Source organism: Chlorocebus sabaeus, chromosome 9 (assembly GCF_047675955.1).
Source record: "Chlorocebus sabaeus isolate Y175 chromosome 9, mChlSab1.0.hap1, whole genome shotgun sequence".
NCBI classification, from domain to species: Eukaryota; Metazoa; Chordata; class Mammalia; order Primates; family Cercopithecidae; genus Chlorocebus; species Chlorocebus sabaeus.
The window spans coordinates 16,541,279-16,563,630 of NC_132912.1; the positions used below are offsets into that span (position 1 = coordinate 16,541,279).

At 43.2% G+C, this 22,352-nt stretch overlaps 1 protein-coding gene across 15 annotated transcripts in view; it reads left to right on the top strand.

Annotated features, from left to right (window-relative positions):
• The first annotated feature begins 4,009 nt into the window (after nucleotides 1-4,009).
• Nucleotides 4,010-22,352, top strand: part of PTER (phosphotriesterase related) — a 158,738-nt gene continuing 140,395 nt past the window's right edge. For 6 of the 15 annotated variants that reach the window (XM_073018754.1, XM_073018757.1, XM_073018755.1 and 3 more), the window contains exons 1-2: nucleotides 4,011-4,134; nucleotides 4,469-4,594. The gene's annotated coding sequence lies outside the window, so the exon portion shown is untranslated. Of the gene's footprint in view, nucleotides 4,135-4,468; nucleotides 4,595-22,352 lie in introns of all 15 variants that reach the window. The other 9 variants (XM_073018760.1, XM_073018762.1, XM_008002378.3 and 6 more) reach the window with 6 other exon arrangements.

Genomic DNA, 22,352 nt, shown 5'->3' on the forward strand with positions numbered 1-22,352 from the left:
TTTGAGGCCAGTAATGAAGAATGTTTATTTTACTTTCTAAAACATACTATAGCATCTGGTGCTTAACTAACAAGAGTGCTTAGTGAAATAGGATTACAGTATGTACACAGATGCTATATGCTAAAAAGTTTTCCATTCTTGTGCATTGGATTTACATGATTTTATCTACTGTTCTTTGTGTTTGTTTTTGTTTTTGCTTTTGGAGATAGAGACTCACTCTGTCTCTCAGGCTGGAGTGCAGTGGTGTGATCTTGGCTCACTGCAACCACCACCTCCCAGATTTAATCGATTCTCCTGTCTCAGCCTCCCAAGTAGCTGAGACTACAGGCGCACAGCACCACACTCGGCTAATTTTTTTTTTTTTTTTTTTTTTTAAGTAGAGACAGGGTTTTACCATCTTGGCCAGGCTGATCTTGAACTCCTGACCTTGTGCCTTGTGATCCACCCTCCTTGGCCTCCCAAAGTGCTGGGATTATAGGCGTAAGGGCGTGAGACACTGTACTCGGCCTGCAGATTCTTTTTTTTTTTTTTAGGGGAGATGGGTTTTCACCATGTCGGCCAGGCTGGTCTCAAACTTCTGACTTCCTCGGCCTCCTAAACTGTTGGGATTAGAGGCGTGAGCCACACCACCTGGCCTCTGCCTTTCTTTGAACACACCTGTACACAATAGTTTGAGAAAGTTCCTGAAATAAATCTGCTGATATTAATTTGGAGTTTCTTTGTAGCTGCTTCCTTCAAAAGAGAAATAAAATCTCTTTACCACTATCTTTTTAAGGAGTAAAGCCACAGAAATAAGAGCCTGCATTTGAAATCCATCACAAATCTTACTCAGTGGATTTAATGTGGGCAGTGGAGAATTTAGTAACTTCGATAAAGAAAAACTAAAGTTTCTTTTTCTTTTTCTTTTTTTTTTTTTTTTTGGAGACAGGGTCTCTCTTTGTCACTGGACTCAAGTGCAGTGGCGTGATCTCAGCTCACTGCACTCTCCACCTCCCAGGTTCAAGCAATTCTCATGCCTCAGCTTCCTGAGTGGCTCGGACTACAGGCGTGCACCACCACACCCAGCTAACTTTTGTATTTTTAGTAGAGATGGTGTTTTACCATATTGACCAGGCTGGTCTCTAATTCCTGGCCTCAAGTGATCTGCCCGCCTTGGCCCCCCAAAGTGGCGGGACTATAGGCATGAGCCACTGTGCCTGGCCTGAAGTCATTTTTTAACAAGGACTTCATGTATCATTTAACATCTGGCAGCATGGACTACTAAAATACGTAAGATTATAAATAATGGACCTTCGAGCCTCTCCTTAACACCCGCTGTCAGGTACACATTTATACGGCTCCACGTTTGTAGCACACACGAAGTGGGAACCAGCACTGAAATCACTCCAGAAGCCACCCTGGATCCGTCTCCTCATTATAGAATCTCAGTGTGAGCCCAAGTCATTGCTACTAATATCCAGGCACTCATGCCTCTGCAGTTCTTAACCCCTCCATTTATTCTTGTCTCTTCTACTCTTAGACCTTATTTTTATCCCTTTACTGTTTCTGGGATTTACCCAGCCACCCTCCTTGAAAACCAATTTTTTCCTCAATGTCTTCTCCCTGACTGTCCTTTACCAACCAACCCCTTTTCTAAATAACTTCTTGTACTTTTACCCTTAAGAAACAAAAAACAGAGAGAATAAGACCTGTATATCCTTTTCTTCTCCTTTTTTCTGATGTAAATGAATTAATTTATTTGTATTAATCTCCTATCAAAGTGCCCCATTCGCTCCTGGTGCGATGGCTCACGCCTGTAATCCCAACACTTTGGGAGGTCAAGGCAGGTGGATCACTTGAGGTCAGGAGTTCGAGACCAACCTGGCCAACATGGTGAAACCCCATCTCTACTAAAATTACACAAAATTAGCTGAGCATGGTGGCGCGCGCCTCTAATCCCAGCTACTCAGGAGGCTGAGGCAGGAGAATCCCTTGACACCAGGAGGTGGAGGCTGCAGTGAGGCAAGATTGCACCACTGTACTCCAACCTGGGCAACAGAGCAAGACTCTGTCTCAAAAAGAAACAAACAAAAGTTCCCCATTCTCTACTAAGAAGGCATAGTGTAGTGACTGATATTAACTAATCTGGGTCCCTAGTCCTATCCTTGAACAAGGTGCTTGTCTAAGTCTGTTTTCTTGTCTGTAATTGGAGTGAAATAGCTCCTGCCACATGCAGGTTGTTCAAATCTTAAACAAAATACCATACACCCATTACAAAGCCTGGCAGAGTTGGCCCCCATAAGCATCATCTATTATTATTATTATTAAATCTCTACTTTCCTTTGAAATGACATCTGCAGCTTCTGCCCATCTGCATACCTATTCTCTTTTTTCTCAGGATTCTGGATAAAATTAATTGACTAGGCCGTGTGCTTTGGCTCGTGCCTGTAATCCTAACACGTTGGGAGGCTCAGGTGGGAGGATCCTTTGAGCTCAGCTGTTTGAGACCAGGCTGGCCATCATAGTGAGACCTCCATCTCTACAAAAATTACAAATATTAGCTGAGTGTGGTGGTGCTCACCTGCAGTCCCAGCTGCTCAGGAGGCTGAAGCAGGAGGATCCCTCTAGCCTAGGAGTTCAAGGCTGCAGTGAGCTATGACTACACCACTGTACTCCAGCCTGGGCAACAGAGCCATTTCAAAATAATAATAATAATAATAATAATAATAATAATAATAATAATAATTGATTACAGTGTAATATTGTTGGGGTTCAGAAAATGATACCCCAAAATGAAGGCCTTAGAAGCAGCTCTCTCTAACCTCATGTCCTCCTGCCTCTGGCCCCTCATTCTAGAAACTAGAATCCCTCTTCTGCAAGGTGATTCACAGAAGCCAGAACCTCCCTATCCCCAAAGCCAAGCCTAAAACCTAAAAGTTTGACTCTACGTGACCTCTGCCTTTCTGTGTCAAAACTGGCCATAAAGAAATTCTCTGGCCTGCTCTGTTTGACTGTAGGTCATAAGACCTCCATTCCAGAAAGGGTCCTGCCCTATACCCAGAAGGAAGGAACACTGCACAGAAAAGCCAAAAAGAATCTAAACAGACAGGGCTTGCTCACTCAGTCTATGAGCATTAGAGCAGACCCTTCTGATGCCATCATAGTATCTATTAGGTTGGTGCAGAAATAATTGTGGTTTTTGCCATTAAAAACCGCAATTACTTTTGCACCAGCTGAATACATGGAGGTTCATACTTTGTTGAACCTAAGCAAAAAAAATGGACCGTTTCCCTTGCATCTTTGGGTTTTCATTCTGAAGGCTCCTGTTTTACATAAAGCTATGATCAAGTATATTCGTATGCCTTTTCTGCTGCGAAACTGCCTTTTGTCAGTTGATTTTCAGCAAACCTTCAGAGGATGAAGAAGAGGTTTGCCCTTGGCCCCCTACAATACCTAAAGGTATGACTCTTCATTGTGGCAGCTGCTCCAAGCATCATGTTTTGCCAACACACTCACACATACTCACTAAGTTTATTTCAGTCACAGCAAGTACCAGGGCCAGTTCAAGTGCTCTAGCACCGCACTCTAATTCCAAAGAGAAGGAAACGCGGCCCCAGGGCAGGAAACAGTGACAAGTGGGAACACAAAACCAAAGTTCTCCGTATGCAGCATGAGGATCCAGAACCCACTGTGACATCAAATTGCCAGCGCGCCACCTCCGATGTATTCTTGGGGAAAACTAAAAGAGCTACGGAATGCTCCCTTGTTCCAGGCTGTTCTATGGAGAACTGGGATCTGGGGAAAATGCAACAGCTTCTTTCCGTTTGGGGATCTAGCCCCGAATTTTTTTCATTCAGCCAAACTACAGTCAGTCAGACAGCGCCTGCAGGAGGGTGTGGCTAGGCAGAGACTAGCGGGAAGCGGCCCGGGACCAGGGTGCGGCGTGGCGAGGGTTTGAAGGGTGTGTCCTACGAAGAGGCAGGGCGTGGCAAGGACCCACGGGGCGTGTCCTAGGACCCGGTGAGGGCGTGACCTCGGGCCAGGGGCGGGGAGAGAACCAAAGGCGAAGTGGGAGGGAAGAGGGGAGACTAAAAAGGCCCAGGAAGTTGGCCTGGCGGAAGTTCCCAGGGGAGAAGGCAGCGCGTTGTACCCGAGGTAAGGCTCCCAGGAGTCAGAGCAGGAGCCGGAACTGTGGGCCCAGTAGGAAGAGTGGGGCCCGACGGCGGAGGCCGCGCGGCCGGGGTTCGCTGCAGAGTTCCGCGCGAGGGTCCTGCCGGAAGGAAGGATTTTCAGGCCACTGGCGCGTGGGCCCTGCCGCCTCTCCCTAAGTGCTTGAGGGACATTGCGAAGAGCGCCAGTTCCTTGCGGCTCTAGCTCCCTTTGACTCGACAGCAATGCCCCGGGGCGTCATCGGTTAGCTGTGCTGGGTGGGGGCGGCTATTCCCTGCTAAGCCTCCTTTAATAAGCTTTTTTTTTTTTTGATTCGGAGTCTCGCTTTGCTGCCCAGGCTACAGTGTATTTGGTGCGATCACAGCTCACTGCAGTCTCGACCTTCTGAGCTCAAGCGAACTTCCTGCCTCAGCCTCCTGAGCCTCCGGAGTAGCTGCGACTACAGGCACGTGCCACCATGCCCGGTTAATTTTTGTATTTTTTGTAGACAGTGTCTCTCCATGTTGCCCAGGCTGGTTTTGAACTGGGCCCAATCAGTCTGCCTGCCTCGGCCTCCCAAAGTGCTGGCATTACAGGTCTATATTTTTTGGCAGTTTGTAAAAGCTGATCACCAGCAGTCATATGTCTGAGTCCTGTGCACTCTTGCTTAATCCACTCTGCAGCCCTGTGAAGGATTCTAGTGATAACGACAAACCTAAGGGTACAGAAAGATTAGGCCACACTGCTGGGAAGTTTACAGATGGAAACAAAGTTTAAAGGTGGAGTCTTTCTGACTCCACAGCCTGTGTGCTCTTACTCTTAGACCACCTCATTCTTTGTACATCACAAGTCAACAGGAACTAAAGGTATACCCTTACACAGGCAGTAAGAGGGGTTGCTGATTTAAAGAACTTTGGACCCAGAATGAGTAGAGCCCTATTCTAGTTCTGGTTCCAGCTCAGTGACTTTCGACAAGTTGGTTTTCTTTTGCTTTTTTTTTTTTTTAGACGGAGTCTCGTCCTTGCCCAGGCTGGAGTGCAGTGGCGCGATCTTGGCTCACTGCAACCTCCGCTCCTGGGATCAAGCGATTCTCCTGCCTCAGCCTCCTGAGTGGCTGGGACTACAAGCGTGCACCACCACACACAGCTAATTTTTGTATTTTTGGTAGAAACGGGGTTTCACCATATTGGCCAGGCTGATCCTGAACTCCTGACCTCGTGATTCACCCACCTTGGCCTCCCAAAGTGCTGGTATTACAGGAGTAAGCCACCGCGCCCAGCCTCTTTTGCTTTTTAAGACTAGGTCTCACTGTTTCACCGAAGCTGGAGTGCAGTGGTGCTATCACAGCTCACTGCAACCTTCACTTCCCCGGTTCAAGTGATCCTCCCAGCTCAATCTCCCGCAGGTGTACCCCACCGTGCCCAGCTAGTTTTTATTTTCTACTTTATTTTTTGTGTTTTTGGTAGAGATGGGGTTCTGCCATTTTGCCCATGTTGGTGTCAAACTCCTGGGCTCAAGTGATCTGGCTGCGTCAGCCTCCCATAGTGCTAGGATTACAGGTGTGAGCCACCGTGCCTGGCCTGCCTATGTTTTCTAGACACATTAAGGTAAGTGGTCTCAGGCCAGGCACGGTGGCTCACACCTGTAATCCCGGCACTTTGGGAGGGTGAGGCAGGTGGATCGCTTGAGGCTTGGAGTTTGAGACCAGCCTGGCCAACATGGTGAAACCCCTTTTCTACAAAAAATCAGCCGGGCATGGTGGTGGTGTGCCTGTAATCCCAGCTACTTGAGAGGCCGAGGCAGGAGACTTGCTCGAACCTGGGAGGCAGAGGTGGCTGTGAGCTGAGATCACACCACTGCACTCCAGCCTGGGTGACAGAGTAAGACTCTGTCTCAAAAAAAAAAAGAAAAAAAAAAGTTAAGTGGTCTCTAAGTCTCTAGTGGATCTAATAATCTATGGATTTATGAAGATAAGATCCTGATTTTACCATTTAATGATATTTTGGGCCAGTTTTTTTCCTTTTTAATTGGACAGCCCTCAAACCAGAATAGATTCAGAGGTCTTCCAATTTTGGATCATATTTGCTGCTGAAATTACAAGGTAGTCAGGAAGGGTCTGTTTATTCAATCAAAAATCAGTAAATGTGTATTTTAGAGGTCAGCAGGGGAGGATCCAGCCAGAAGGTGGCTAGTGAGACCGGAGGAAAATCAGCACAGTGGCTCTTCTGGAAGGACTTACGGAAAGATCAGTTTCACTGGGCAAATTTCCCCTTCCCTGTGAAGGACAGAAAATACCTTGAATATGGCTAAAGTGAGAAGCATTTCTGAAAAAAAAAAAATGCAATTTAATATCCTTTGAAGTGTCAGTAAATTTTGAGCCAAATAGAAGCAGAGAGCAAGAGAACACAAAAATAGATCATTTAGAATCTGGAGAAGTACATGACCGTACTCAGTGCCAGGGCTTGGCCATAGCATCCCTGTGACTATTTTAAGTTGAGTAAGCAGCCCTGATGCAAGGGTTTTAGAGATTGCTCTCGGATTTAAGCTTAAAGACAAAATGATGAACTGTATACCATGAGAGGAGCTTGGTAAACGTCCACCTTTGCTTCTATGTGCTTTGAAGTGTTCATACAGGAGGAATGTTTATCCTCAAATACCTTCTTTTTAAAATATTTATTTGTTTATTTATTTTTGTAGAGATGGGGGTCTTGTTTTGTTGCCCAGGCTGGTCTTGAACACCTGGGCTCAAGTGATCTTCTCACCTCGGCCTCCCAAACTGTTGAAATTACAGACGTGAGCCACAGCACCCAGCCAACTTCAAATCTATTAAATACCCTAGTAAGCCATATAGTAACAACACTGAGAATTTCTGATCAAGCTCTAGTCTGCTCAGTATCCCTAGGAACTTGACTGAGATAGTTGAATATTTTTTCATATATCGAATGTGGCTTTGTTCTGTTTTCTTTAGCTATTCTTTCTAGTATATTTGCAGTGGTCCAGGTTTTCCTAATAAGAATTTTTTTTTTTTTTTTTTTTTTTTTTTTTTTTTGTGGCAGGGTCTCACTCTATTGCTCAGACTGGAGTGTAGTGGCGCTATCTTGGCTCACTGCAACCTCTGCCTCCCAGGTTTAAGTGATTCTCCTGCCTCAGCCTCCCAAGTAGCTGGAACTACAGGCACGCACTACCACGCCCAGCTAATTTTTTTGTATTTTTGGTAGAGACGGAGTTTCATCATGTTGATCAGGCTGGTCTTGAACTCCTGATCTCAGGTGATACACTTGCCTCAGCCTCTCGAAGTACTGGGATTACAGGCATGAGCCACTAAGCCTGGCCCTTAATAACACTTATAACAAAAGGCTTCTCATTCATAGACGTCATCTCTTAATAAAAAAAAAAAAAAAAAAGAAAGAATAAGAAAAAGAAAATATCTGGTTCCATTTGGCATAAACTGGCTCTGTGGTTCTACCTATTTTGTGAAAACAATAACCGCCTGAGTACAAATACCTCTCTGCCTGCTCAGCGTGAGAGCTGTGTCAGCCATTTCCCTGTCTCCTTCCAGGCAGGTATGTCCATGTGACTTGTTTGGCTAATGAAACACAAGTGGAGTGACTTGTGTCACTTCCAGGTAAAAGCGTGTTAAGAGCCAGTGAAAGATGTGTCACAATCACTTTCCCTCTGCCACAGTGACCATCCAGATAGAGGCAGCAGTCTCAGCCCGGGTCATAGAAAGAGGACAATGAGCAGAGCCCCCTGCCTTCCTGTGTTAGACATATATGATGAGCTAGAAATAAACTTTTGTTGTGTTCAGACCCTGAGATTTGGGGATTTGTGTGTTACTGTGGCCTAGCCTGGTCAAGCCTGCGTAATGAGTATTATCAGATAAGCTGCGTGTATACGGGGATTTCTGGCTCTGGTTTACCAGATACCTTGGGAGCTGCGGGGAGGGCCCTGAAAGAGGCTTGTCCTATGAATCATGCTCCTTTTACTGTGTGGGAGATGGCAGGTGTGCTGTTCCCATCATGCTCCAGTCTGCTTTGTGATTTTAATCAAAAGTGGCAAAAATGACATTTAGATGTTTAATTACATTCTGTAAGGGCAGACCGAGTTAAAGTGTAAAATAGGTTAAGGTTCTATGCCTGGAAGGGATAGGAATCAAGGCTTTCATTTTTACTTTGAAAAACACAATTTATATATTTTTAACAATTTTCAGTGCACTTCCAAGTTTTCCAATACAGAGGAATGTTCGTGGGTGAGTTGTGAAAAGATGATTCTTCCCAAATGCAGTTATCAGTGGATGCATTTCAGAAATTATTTTGTCACTGAAGGACATTTGAAATGAATCATCCATACTTAGACCATTGACTAATACATTTTTTTCAGGCAGCTTCAAAGAGTACTTTAAATATGATTTCCTGGCTATCTGATTTCGAATCTAAGAGTATCAGACTTAGGTTTTGCTGTTAATGTCCCGGGGGCAGTGTGTTCACTCTTTTATTCTGAGTTAAACAGAAGGCAAGCAGGGAGCATTGTGCTTTGGGCAGAGCTGTGTTGCATTCTTAGGGGACGCCGGCTATAAATCCAGTCTCCCTAGAGGTTAACAATCAAAGTTCTCCCCCTCTCATACTCAGGCGAGTGATATGATGATGATAAATTGCTTGGACATGACTGCCCCAAGCACTAGTGTGATGAATTATGTTGTTCAGGACATGACCGAAGATCTCCTATTGTCAGTCCGCAATGCTAAGTATTGGCAATATTCATAAATAGCCTTTTGCCAGTGGTGGTCTCTGCTTTACATATTAAATTCTCTGTTTTCACAGATTGTGGTTCTTAGTCATCTCTGTCCTCCACTGAATTCACTTACATAATCAGCCTTTTTTTTTTTTTCCCTGTCCCTACTCATTAAAAGGGTGGGATGTCCTCACTTGTATATGGTAAACATTGAGTTCTTTCTTCACAGAAACTGTTAAAAGAATAATTATTAGTTCTTTTCACTAAATCCAGAGTAATAGCAGCTTATCTTGCAATGGTTTAATTGGGTAATTATTTGGTATCTGAAAAGCACTTTGAAGAGAATGTTGGTAAATATTGTAAATTTCATGCTCTTTTGTGTAACTGAAAGCCCCTTGCGACCACAAAATCCTTGTGTTATTGTGTACCCACAAAATTTCTTTCCTGATGTGGCTTACTATTTTCAAAATTATTTGTGTTGATTTTTAAAAATATTTTTAAGATTTTCATAAATTCTCAAAGTTATCTTATGTTTATGCCTTCACAGTTCGACATGTCTCATCTCCTACATTCCTTGCGTATCTAAAAGGTTAAAAATATCAGTCTTGCTCTCTAACAGTTTGGAGGACAAATAAAGCCAGACCATGTAATTGAGTAATTGAAATAAAGATTTATTTGGTCAGAACCCATACCCTAAACTGTCATCTGATTGTCATCAGAATTTGTTTAAAAGTGTTAGGTTGGCCAGGCATGGTGACTCATGCCTGTAATCCTGGCACTTTGGGAGGCCAAGGCGGGAGGATTGCTCGAGCTCAGGAGTTCAAGACCAGCCTGGGCAACATAGTGAGACCCCGTCTCTATTAAATAAGTAAATAAATAAAGCATTAGGTTGACTTGCATGTGCCTGGCCAGCTCTTTTGACAGATTTTCTTCTCACTTTATGAATTCAGAGCCTGCAGGCCAGGCACAGTGTCTCACGCCTGTAATCGTAGCACTTTGGGAGACCAAGGTGGGCGGATCACTTGAGGTCAGGAGTGCAATACCAGCCTGGCCAACATGGCGAAACCCCATCTCTACTAAAAATACAAAAATTAGCCAGGTACACGCCTGTAATTCCAGCTACTCAGGAGGCTGAGGCAGGAGAATCGCTTTAACTCAAGAGGTGAAGGTTGTAGTGAGCCAAGATAGTGCCGCTGCATACCAGCCTGGGTGACAGAGTGAGACTGTCTCAAAAAAAAAAAAAAAAAAAAAAAAAATCAGAGCCCCCAGGTGTCATTAAGGGCCATTTCTGTAGCTTAGATTAGATGACCTTCATTACTCACTATATTTGTTTTCCTAGGACTGCCATCACAAAATACCACAAACTGGGTGGCTTAAACAACAGACATTTATTTTCTCACAATTCTGGCAGCTGGAAGTCCCAGATCAAGGTGTCAGCAGGGTTGGCCTCTTCTAAGGTCTCTCTCTTTGGCTTGCAGATGGCAGTCTTCCCTCTGTGCATGTCTGTGTACTAATCTTTTATAGGGACACCAGTCCTATTGGATTGGAACCTACCCTAACAACCCCATTTTAATTACTTGTGTAAAGACTATCTGCAAATATAACCACATCCTAAGGTGGTGAGGGTTAGGGCTACAACACACAAGTTTTGGGGGGAGACACAATTCAGCCCAAAATGCTTCCCTGCAATAGTAATGGTCTGTTTGGAAACTGCTGTTTTTGGAGTTATTTTCTTTGTTAAATTTGACCTTCCAAGTGACGACTACACATCTTTGGAGAATGTCCTCGGTTCAGGAACTTCTTTTTAACTAACATTACTTGGAGGAGAGCTTAATGCTTGTGACTTTAAACATTTATGAATTAGGTAAAAAAGGGAAGCAACATTATTAAATGAATTGGATAGAGTTCATCAAGCAGTTAAGAAAAAAATGTACATAATCAAGCGTACCTTGCAGTCTGAACCACAAACATCCAAATATTTGCTATAACAACTCGCAGATATTTTTACCAAAAAATTTCCTCTCCGATCAGAAACTTACTATGATGAGTTCATGTACTTAGGTGTACCATCAAAAAGGGCAAGAGGATCTCTAGAATATGCTGTGGTCCTATCTGCTCTTTCTATAAAGAGGTATCTTGTGCTTATCTTGCTTAAATAAGTTGTGTCTTATAATTGTCACGATATTATCAACTGAAAACAGAAAGGTCTCTGAGAAGAGATATGAGCCTAAGAAGCTAAAAAAGCTCTTTTCTTTTCTTTTTCTTTTTCTTTTTTTGTGAGACAGAGTCTCACTCTGTTGCCAGGCTGGAGTGCAGTGGCGCAATCTAGGCTCACTGCAACCTCCGCCTCCTGAGTTCAAGCGATTCTCCTGCCTCAGCCTCCCGAGTAGCTGGGACTACAGGCATGTGCTACCACGCCCAGCTAACTTTTATATTTTTGGTAGAGACAGAGTTTCATCATGTTGGCCAGGATGGTCTCAGTCTCTTGACCTCGTGATCTACCCACCTCAGCCTCCCAAAGTGCTGGGATTACAGGCATGAGCCACCGCACCCAGCCTCTTTCCTTTTTTTTGAGACAGTGTCTTGCTCTGTCACCCAGGCTTGAGTGTGGTGGTGATCATAGCTCACTTGAGCTTCTGGGCTAAAGTGATCCTCCTGAGTAGCTGGATTACAGGTGCTCAGCACCATGCCTGGTTGATTTTTTTTTTGGACAGAGGACCTACAGGGAACTTTACTCTCTTGCTTTTGTTTTCACTGGGTTGCTACCCTTTGGGAAGACCAGTTTGGCTCCTGACACAGGGATACGCCTGGTTAATTTAAAAAAAAATTGTTTGTAGAGATGGAGTCTCACTTTGTTGCCCAGGCTGGTCTCCAACTCCAAGGCTCAAGTGATCCTCCTGCCTTGGCCTCCCAAAATGCTGGGATTACAGGCATGAGCCACCACACCCAGCTAGCAAAGCTCTTATATTCAAAGAAATATTGGGGAATGTGAAGGCACAGAAGGCCTCAGTTTGACATTATCTGTCCATATCTATAATGCATACTATCTTTGATTCTGATGAGCTTTTACAATGTTCCTTCAGAATAGAATAATAGGGTTTTTTTTTTTAATCCTTAAAAGAATCTTTTGTAGTAAATTGGTAGTCAGAAATATTAGAGGGTCATTACGTGGGTATATAAGAGTATATAGGTAAAACTTGGGGTTTTTAATGGGCTGTAAAACACTTTTCCCTTTAAAACTGTTTTAAGTGGAAATGTATTGTTGAAGCTATGTGATGGATGCGTAGGGGTTCACTCTACTACACTCTCTACATTTGTGAATTTTTGAGAATGTCCATGTTAAAAAGTTTAAATAAAAGTTATTTTTTAAAAAGGAGAATAAATGAATGAAATATATGGCTTCCTGTGATGCAAAATTCGATACCTACATAAGGGACAGATTAAATGAGGTATGCATGCCTATGTTAGACAATAGTAAGTTGAGTATGGTTTTAACTACGAGTCCCTCTGTAGAAAAGTATTGTTGAGTCTGGGCATGGTGGCTTATGCCTGTAATCCTGGCTACTCAGGAGGCTGAGGCAGGAGAATGGCTTGAACCTGGGAGGCGGAGGTTGCAGTGAGCTGAGAGCACACCACTGCACTCTAGCCTGGGTGACAGAGTGAGTGAGACTCCGTCTCAAAAAAAAAAAAAAAATTATTATTGAAACCCTTATCCAAGAGTAGCTGGAAGAGCATCTTTCCTAGTTTTGGCCTAGATTATTTGAGACATGTTTTTATTTATCCTTCTCTGACATATGACATGTCTATTACTTCCATGAGTCAGTGCCTTTCTCCTAGTTAGCGTTTCCCAGGCTCTCAGGCTGCAGTGTCTCCAAGTTCAGTCTTTGATTTCAGAGCCTATTAGCCACGTTGCAAATTCAGTGAACACAGAAACTTACAAAGAGGCCACTTGCCTCCGATGCACAGATGCACCGATGCACCATGCGTGGCTAGTGCCTTCTGCCCAATACCTTCTCTAAAAACATTCCCTGCTGTTGGAGGAAGGATCCTACAGGCTGACACCAAGGAAGCCACGCTCTCTCCTAGGTGTTCTTCAGAGGACACTGCCTCCTGAGGGGATGGCATGGCCAAAGACCGTCCAAGTCCTCTCAGCCTCCATATCTAGGATTAGAAGTTGTCCTAGGCCTGTGAGTCTCGCTCACATTTCTGCATAAGTGTCAGGCCTAATGTAAATGATTCCCTTTTGCTTCCGTGCTGCTTTGAGTTTGCCCCGTTATCATTTAGTAAAGTGCATCTTCAAGAGTGTTCCTCTTTCTCTTGTGTGCCAACTATTTCGGAGCAGCTCAGTGCATAAGTGGTAAAGAATTTGCTATTTCAAATACTGACATTACTGAGACTTTGACTTGCAGCCATAGTTGATCTTGAATGTTTGGGGGTGGGGAGAAGGCTCTTACAAATAGATGCGCAATGCATGCCACCGCCCCTACCTTTTTTTTTTTTTTTTTTTTTTTTGGAGACAGAGTTGGTTTGTCGCCAAGGCTGGAGTGTAGCAGTGTGATCTCCGCTAACTGCAACCTCCGCCTCCCAGGTTCAAGCAATTCTTGTGCCTCAGCTTCCTGAATAGTTGAGATTAAAGGCGTGCGCCACAATGCCTGTCTAATTTTTTGTATTTTTACAAGAGACGTGTTTTCACCATGTTGGTCAGGCTGGTGCAGGGCCCCTTGTTGATGTTCATTCCTCCCAAGTGTTATCTTTTCATTCTTTGCCTGTTACTGTAGTTGGATAGAGAGATCAAAATATTTCAAGCTAAAAGTTCAAGTTTAAAATATTCTCCATGAGGATTCTACGTAGTTCTATTTGTGTATTGAATTTAATTATTAGATTTGTTATATATATATTAAAGAACACATACAGTTTCTTAGCAGTAGAAACATTTCATGGACTGTTGCTTCTAGTTATTGTTGCCATGGTGAGGTCAAAAGGCTTAATTTTAAAATTCTTTCTCTTTTATTTTGATAGACCATCAAGATTGTAAAAGATTTTTTTCTTTGTTTTTTTTTCTTCTTTTTTTTTTTTTTTGAGACAGGGTCTCCCTCTGTTGTCTCAGCTGGAGTGCAGTGGTGCGATCTTGGCTCACTGTAACCTCTGCCTCCTGGGTTCAAGCAATTCTCATGCCTCAGCCTCCCGAGGAACTGGGATTACAGGCATGCGCCACCATGCCCAGCTAATTTTTGTATTTTTAGTAGAGACAGGGTTTTGCCATGTTGGCCAGGCTGGTCTTGAACTTCTGACTTCAGGCAATCTGCCCTCCTTGGCATCCCAAAGTGCTGGGATTACAGGCATGAGACACCATACCTGACCTTTTTTTCTATTTTTTTTGAGTCAGAGTCTTGCTCTGTCGCCCAGACTGGAGTGCAGTGGTGCCATCATAGCTCACTGCAGCCTTGAACTGCTGGGCTCAAGTGATCATCCCACCTCAGCCTCTCAAATACCTGAGACTACAGGTGCATGCCACCACACCTAATTTTTTTTTTTTTTTTTTTTTTTTTTTTACTTTTGTAGAGATAAGTTCTCACTATGTTGCTCAGTTCAATGTCTTGAACTCTTGGCCTCAAGTGATCCTCCGGCCACAACCTCCCAAAGTGCTAAGATTACAGGTGTAAGCCCCTGCACTAAGCCTGTAAAATATTTTTTATGTGGAATTTTCGTAATGCATTATGTAGTGACACCAGTTTTTTTGTTAACCTGTTTTCACTTCTCTGTTTTTATTTTTGTGTTAGTAATACTTTGGTCAAAATAGGTTTATATTCATTATTACTATATTACATAACAATTTCACATTAGCATTAAGGACAATTTTTTATAAGTTGTTTCTATACAAAGAATGATGTATTAAATTTTAGAGTTTTTATCTGTAAATATTGGAAAACTTTGTAAGTGGCTATACTATCTCTGACTATAAGGTCTTGGTCCATATTCTTTACACTATACATGTATTTATATATATGCCTGCATATATTCATGCCTGCATATTGTGCAGAACCACCTGTGAACCAGACCCTAGTCTTCTTTTCCTCTGTCAACTGATCGTAGGGAACTCCCCATGAGGCCCTTGGTGCAGGCTGGGGAGAGAAGGCAGGGTGGCAGGAGTGGAGACCATGGGCATTTGAGCCACTTCCTCATGTAACTTACTTGTGTCTTCAGGACCTGTTCGAGCCCGATCCCTTATATACCACTTCCGTTTGATGATGGAATGCTGCTGTGCACGCCCTGTTTTCTGGCTAGGTGGGTCAAAAAGCACCCAGTTCATGATAAGCAGTTCAGGTCACATGGTGACTTGATGACCATGTGTTAAATGTTCTGTTTCTACCAAAGCCCAGTAACGGGCCAAGAGCTGTCTCCCAAAAGAACACTAGTTATCTGCAGAGAATGGCGAGGATGGCGGGGCCTTGCTCCAAAATCTTTGAAGCCTCTGCTTTGATTCACCTATGGGGGCCTGCCAGAGGCTCCAAACAGCATCCCTATCTGCCACTGACACCCCAAGCACCGTTGGATCTGCTAGGTCATATGGCCCAAGTGGCGGGGCAGCTAGCACAGTAACCTGGACCTGTTGCAGAGGCTTCTCCTGTTCTGGACCCCATTCAAAACTGGCAGCCTTTCAGGTCACTTGATAAACGGGCTGGAGTTTAAAAAGGATGGAGTTCTTTAGTTCGTTTCGGGGTTTCTAGAGTTGAGTGCTTAATCTGATGACATCCAAAAATGCTAAGTACTCTACTTCTAATAGTATGGAGAACGCTGATAGTTCTTAGTGTGAACTGTTTAAAGAGTTATGCAAAAGAGATGTATTTGACACTCCTGATTCACCACTCATGAGGGGCAAGGGGTTTAGTGACTCCGTATATAATACCTTTGACCACATGTGGAGAATAAAGGAATGTAATAAAGTTGGTTGGTTACTACTAAGTTCACTGGACAAGGTAAAGGAAGCAAAGGATGAATGAGTTCAGGGATTCGAACTTCCAGCTCCAGAAGCACATATTGAGCCTCAAGTCTTCTAAGATTGCCCTGAGGGAGAGTCTTATCTCCTGTAGACAAAGGGCTCAAATTGTGGAAAATCAGACACAAGCTCTTATCATGTGAGTGGCTGACCTGCAATGAAAGGTGGAGCTCAGTCTCATTAGATGTCTGCTGTCAAAGTGAGGGCATTGACTGGAAAAGAATGGGACCCAGCAACTTGGAATGGGGACGTGTGGGAAGACCCAGATGAAATTGGGGACACTGAACTTGTAAACTCTTGTGAGCCTTTTTTTTAAGCAGAGGAAACAGCTTCCCCATCCCCAGTGGTGGCAACATTCCCTCTTCCACCCATGCTGCCAACAGCCTTTCCCCCTTTATCTAAGGAGATTAACCATGCACTACCTGAGGCAACAGTGATGATGGCCTCTCCTGCGGCAGCTGCCAGGCAAGACAATGTTGATTCTCCTCAGGACCCACTCCCAAAACCCATTTGCTTCTAGATATATAACTAGACTAAGGCCCTAGTAGGCCCCTAGAGATGAGGTTCAGAGTATGACCCACAGGGAGGTGCACTACACTCCAAAAGAATTGCTTTAGTTTTCTGATTTATATAGGCAGAAATCTGGAGAACAAGCATGGGAATGGATATTAAGGGTGTGAGACAATGGTGGATGGAACATAACGTTGGGTCGGGCTGAACTTACTGATTTGGGCCCACTAAGCAGGGATTCTGCATTTAATGTTGCAACTCAGGGAGTTAGAAAAGGTTCTAATAGTTTATTTGTTTGGTTAGCTGAAATGTGGAACAAAAGATGACCCACTATGTGTGAGCTAGAAGTGCCAGATTTCCCTTGGTTTAATGTAGAGGAAGGGATCCAAGGGCTTAGGGAGATTAGATGCTAGAGTGGATTAGTCACTTTAGACCTACCCATTCTAGCTGGGAGGGCCCAGAAGATGTCCTTCACCAATACCTTGTGAAAAAGATTTGTGAGAGGAGCACCTGCATCCTTGAAGAGCTCTGTGATTGCTCTTCTTTGTATGCCAGATCTTACAGTGGGAACCACAGTCAGTCAACTACAAAATTTAAATGCAGTGGGAATAATTGGATCCCAAGGTGGCAGAGGCCAAGTGGCGACACTCAACCATCAAAGACAAGGTGGGCATCGTTACCATAATGGACAGCAGAAGCAAAGAGGCGGAGGTTGCAGTGAGCCAAGATTGCGCCACTGCACTGTAGCCTGGGTGACAGAGTGAGTGAGACTCCATCTAAAAAAAAAGAAAATTATTGTTGAAACCCTTATCCAAGAGTAGCTGGAAGAGCATCTTTTAATAGAGTTTTAGCTCAGGTCTGACTGACAGTGGGTCCAGTGGGTCCCAGGACTCACCATGTGGTCATTTCCCTAGTGCCAGAATGCATAATTGGCATAAACATACTTAGCACCTGGCAGAATCCCCACAGTGGTTCCCTGACTGGTAGAGTGAGGGCTACTATGCTGGGAAAGGCCAAATAGAAGCCATTAGAGCTGCCTCTACCTAGAAAAATAGTAAATAAAAACAGTGTCACATCCCTGGAGGGACTGCAGAGATTAGTGCCACCATGAAGGACTTGAAAGACGCAAGGGTGGTGATTCCCACCACATCCCTGTTCAACTCTCCTATTTGGCCTGTGCAGAAGATAGACGGATCTTGGAGAATGACAGTGGATTATTGTAAGCTTAACCAAGTGGTGACTCCCAAGAGCCCCCGGTAAACCACTGGTGTAAGTCCAAGAGTCCAAAAGCTGAAGAACTTGGAGTCTAATGTTTGAGGGCAGAAAGCCTCCAGCATGGGAGAAAGATGAAGTCCAGAAGGCTCAGCAAGCCTGTTGTTTCATCTTCTCCTGCCTGCTTTACTCTAGCCGCACTGGCAGCTGCTTAGATGGTGCCCACCCAGATTGAAGCTGGGTCTGCCACTCCCTGTCCACTGACTCAAATATTAATCTCCTTTGCCAACACCCTCACAGACATACTCAGGAACTATACATTGCATCCTTCAATCCAATCAAGTCGACACTCAATATTAACCATCACAAGGTTTAAGAGTTAAAATTGGATAATAGGCCGGGCATGGTGGCTCACGCCTGTAATCCTAGCATTTTGAGAGGCCGAGGCGGGTGGATCACTTGAGATCAGGAGTTCGAGACCAGCCTGGCCAACATTACAAAACCCTGCCTCTACTAAAAATACAAAAAAAAGTAGCCAGATGTGGTGGTGCGCTCCTGTAATCCCAGCTACTCGGGAGGCTGAGGCAGGAGAATCGCTTGAACCCAGGAGGCAGAGGTTGCAGTAAGCCAAGATTGTGCCACTGCACTCCAGCCTGTGCAACAGAGTGAGACTCCATCTCAAAAATAAATAAATAAAATTGGATAATAGCTTTCTCTGCCTAATTAGAAGTCAAAGCTATATATCTGATGTGTTGGGAGGGTTATTACCCCCGCCCCCCAGAAAAGGAGTTAGTTCATTAACAGATGAAATAAAATGAATTCGTTACAAGACATTGTGGAGATATTGCTAAGCCCTTTAATTTTTGGAAACTCAGTATAATTTTCATCAGTTCTTGTGAAACTTGATTTATGCTTGTATCATCTTCCAGAGTGTTTGCTATGCCTGTGTACTACCTTTACCACTAATTACTTATAGTTTTTCTTTAAACCAATCCACTTTTTTACTTTAGCTCCATCCTAAGCAATAATATCTATGAAATCACAGGCTTGCAATGTTGACTACTTTCTTTTTTCTAAAACACATTAAAATAAATAAAAACTTGTTTAAAAAAGTTTCAAATGCCCATATATCACCTAAAATCAGTTTGAACCACCAGTGGGATATATATAATTTATATAAATACACACACACACACACACACACACACACACACATCACCCAGGCTGGAGTGCAGTGTTGTGATCTCGGCTCATTGCAACCTCTACCTCTCAGGCTCAAGCAGTTCTCTTGCCTCAGCCTCCCGAGTAGCTAGGACTACAGGTGTGCACAACCACGCTCAGCTAATTTTTGTATTTTTAGTAGAGGTGGGGTTTTACTATGTTGGTCAGGCTGGTCCTGAACTCCTGACATCAAGTAATCCATCTGCCTAAGCCTCCCAAAGTGCTGAGATTTACAGGCGTGAACTACTGCGCCCAGCTATGACTTTTTGTTTTCTCTCGTCTTCCTCCTCCTCCTCCTTCTTCCTCTTCTTCTTCCTTCTTCTCCTGCTGCTGCTGCTGCTGCTGCTGGTTCTCCTTCTCCTTCTTCTTCCTCTTCTACTTCTGCTTCTTCCTCATTTATTATTATTATTTTGAGACAGTGTCTTGCTCTGTCACCCAGGCTGGAGTGCGGTGGCATGATCTTGGCTCACTGCAACCTTTGCCACCCAGGTTCAAGTGATTCTTCTGCCTCAGCCTCCCAAGTAGGTGGGATTACAGGCGTGCCCTCACACCTGGCTAATTTTTGTACTTTTTTAGAGATGGAGTTTCACCATATTGCCCAGGCTGATCTCAAACTCCTGACCTCAAGTGATCTGCCTGCCTCAGTCTCCCAAATTACTGGGATTATAGGCATGAGCCACTGTGTCCAGCGATTTCTTCTTATTTTTTATAATAGAGGTGGGGTCTCACTATGTTGCCCAGGTGGGGTCTCACTATGTGGCCCAGGCTGATCTTGAATTCCTGGGCTCAGGTGATTCTTCTGCCTCAGCCTCCCAAAGTGCTGGGATTATAGGCGTGAGCCACTGCACCTGGCCAGGTTATTGATTTTTTTTTTTTTAAACACTTATTTCACCATCCACTAAAGAATAAAATTATTCCTGGTTAAGTGGGCACAAAAGTTTCAGAGTAGTTTTTGTAGTTGTGTTGTGATTATTGGAAACTAAAAACTGTATATATATAGACACACACACATATATGTATATATTTTATATATATATATATATACACACACATATACGTATATGCCTAGATAGTGGATTATATAAACTTTTGTTTGGGATATAGCCAACCGTTTTCAGTTGCTTAGGCAGTCAGCATCATGTATCTGAGGGCTACTATAAAGACACCATTATTTTATACTTGTGCCTCTATTCTTACTCACAAGCAGTATGAAGAATGGTAATAAATAATTAACAATCTGGAACTTCTGGGTTGTGAGGTATTTTTATTTCATGCATCTGTTTGTAATAATCTGTTGTTTATACTAAGTTTATAGTAAAGTAAATACTAGAATATGGTTCATTTAAGTATGGTTTGCCTAATGGGACATCAGAAAAAGAATTCATATTGAGAAAGATATCAATAGGTTTTCACATTCCTTGTAACAAAATGGTCTGTCTGATTTTCTACTATACATATATCCCCACCTCATTTAATGTTTAAACAGATGTGAACAAATGGAGAAGCTTCTGGAGAGGTCATTTACAGCCCATGTAACATCTCTCCACATAGACTCATACAAATTGTATCTGGAAGGAAGCTTAGAAATCACTTTGTTCAACTCCCTTGTTTTATTAATGAGAAAGCCGAGGTCCTCAGACTAAGTGGCCCAAATACATGCTCCTGGAATATCAGCTTTGTCACATTTTTGCAGTTGGTAAAGTTTTAGCTTTTCTTCCTCTTGGGGAACTAGTGGTATGTTCAGAAAGCATTATGTCATCCCATCTGTGTCCATTTTTTTTGTAGGGGAGTCAATTTTTGGGGGGACAATGAAATAACATCCACTTTTATTTTAAATTACAGAAATTCCATGGTCACCCAACTCCACTTCTAAGCCATTTTTGAAATATAGTAAGTGAACATTAATTTTTGGTGGCACAGAAGATACTTTATAACTACTGTTATTTGTATAAATACAAAATTAACCTGCCGAGCACAGTGGCTCATGCCTGTAATCCCAACACTTTGGTAGGCTGAGGTGGGTGGATTGCTTGAGGCCAGGAGTTCGAGACCAGCCTGGGCAACATGGCAAAACTCCATCTCTACTAAAAATACAAAAAATTAGCCAGGCGTGGTGGTGCATGCCTGTAATCCCAGATACTTAGGAGGCTGAGGCATGAGAATTGCTTGAACCTGGGAGGCAGAGGTTGCAGTGAGCCAAGATCAGGCCATTGCACTTCAGCCTGGGTAACAGAGTGAGACTGCCTCAAAAAAAAAAAAAAAAAATTAACCTATTGAATTAGAGAATTAGCCTATTGAATCAGGAATTCTTTATGTTTCTAATATACTTAAACAAGAGAGAAAAACATTTTTCTAAGCAGTGTCAAGATATACATAATAAATATAATTTCCATTTTTATGGCAAGTAAGTATACATACATTTAAACATTCCAAGTTCTTGATTTTTAATCTATAATTATGTCTAATAACAATAAATAATAGAACAATAAATACTGATATATAATAAACTGACAAATAATAAGTACTATATAGTAATGAAATAATAAAAACTGATAATCAAATGTAATAAGAGAACATTTCATATTAATACATAATGAAAACTGCATGAAATGTTACCTAAAGAATAAGCTGGCCAGGTGCAGTCATTCATGCCTGTGATCCCAGCACTTTGAGAAGCCGAGGCAGGTGAATCACTTATGCCCAGGAGTTGAAGACCAACCTGGGAGACATGGTGAAACCCTGTCTCTACAAAATATACACAAATTATCTGGGCATGGTGATACACACCTGTAGCCCCAGCTATTAGGGAGGCTGCAGTAGAAGGATCGCTTGAGCCTGGGAGTCGGAGGTTGCAGTGAGCTATAATCATGCCACTGCACTCCAGTCTGGGTGACAGAGAGAGACCCTGTCTCAAAACAAAACAAAACACAAAGAATAAGTAGAGCTGTTCTCCTGAAGCATCAGACCAAGGGCCAGAAGAAAAAGAAACTTCTGTGCAGAAAAGCACTGCCCAGGCCCTAATAGTTTGTTTGGTTTGCTTTCTATAGTTGCAACCGTGGTATAAAACGATTATCATGTGTCAATGACAAACAAATTAACAGGTCCAGTGACACATGCCTGTAATCCCAACTCTTTGGGAGACCGAGTCAGGAGGATCGTTTGAGCCCAGGAGTTTGAAACCAGCCTGGGCAACATATCAATACCTCATCTCTACTAAAAATAAAAAAATGAGTGAAGTGAGATGGCATATTTCTGTGGTCCCAGCTACTCAGGAGGCTGAGCGAGGTGGATCACTTGTACCTGGGAGGCTGAAGCTGCAGTGAGCCATGATCACACCACTGCACTCTAGCCTGGGCAACAGAGCGAGACCCTCTCAAAAAATGAAAAGAGCAAGCCAAGAAGTAAAGGTTTAACTTCATCTGATACCTAAACAAGAACTCAAGAATAGCATAGCAAGTGCCACAGAGACTTTACCTATGAAGTTAAAAATAATTTCAAAGGAAGGACAGCTAATTTTGTTTTTGTAATAGGTTTATACTGGATTGCTCCACAG